This window comes from Marmota marmota, unplaced genomic scaffold (assembly GCF_001458135.2).
Source record: "Marmota marmota marmota unplaced genomic scaffold, marMar, whole genome shotgun sequence".
In the NCBI taxonomy this organism is placed as follows: domain Eukaryota; kingdom Metazoa; phylum Chordata; class Mammalia; order Rodentia; family Sciuridae; genus Marmota; species Marmota marmota.
In genome coordinates this window covers 916,253-917,268 of record NW_026000272.1, presented here as the reverse complement: position 1 = coordinate 917,268, position 1,016 = coordinate 916,253, and positions in this window count along the sequence as shown.

Genomic DNA, 1,016 nt, shown 5'->3' with positions numbered 1-1,016 from the left:
AGCGAGCTGGCGGCGCTCTGGCCCAGGCTGGGGGGAAAAGGCGGCCCATGGCTGTAGCCAGGAAGGCGGCTGCAGGCTGGACCAGGCATGAGAAAGATGGGAGACTAGGTGAGTTTTTGCCTCCTCTGCGACCCCCTTCAGCCCGCTGGCACGCAGCAGGCTCCAACTAAGCCCTCAGGCCCTTCCTATCCACCACCTGTTGCACCCCATCCTTCCCTGGCCTCATGGATTTTCCCTGGTCTCACTCCACACCCAACAGTTCTTCAGAGCACATCTATTAGTCAACAAAGATAGCTGGGCAACTCATCACCTTCCTTGACACAGGGAAGAAGACAGATTTAGGAGTCTCCCAGTAAGTTCTGATCTAAGCTACTCCACAGAACAATTTCAAATGCATTTGGGGTCCAGAGAGTACCTGCCAACAGAGACTTAAGCAGAGACATTCACTAGAAGATGTTTTTTGAACCCTGTCAACATTGACTCAATGTGACCCATAGTTTAGTCCATTGACCACTGTGGCCTGTGTGTCAGAGGGACTATCTGCGGTGAAGAGATCTTGGAAACAGCCTCTCCAAGACACTGTGGTAAAATCTTTCTGGAGACTTAGCTCCAGATGCTATCAGAAGTCAGAAGACTCAGAGAGGCACCCCTGTTAGAGAGAATATGTCAAGAATCTCAAGCATCCTTGGACTTCATCTTTCCTGCATAGACCCTACTGATTCTGATGGAAGACAAAATCATTGCAAGCTGATACCCCATGCTAGCTTAGCTTCACCTGTTGCTCTAGAAAGGGCTGTGTGCACCCCAGTTTGCATGGTAGCTCCACCTCAGAAAGGCTTTGCTATACCATGCTAATCTAATACACCATCTCCACTGCCCCCCACCACCATATCACTCTGCTTTGTCATCTTCACAACACTGTCATCTTCACAACACTGCTCTCTAACTGATGATATTCCTGGGCATTTCTTTGTGAGCTTATTTACAATGGATCTCTCTCCCTCACTGAGGTAATT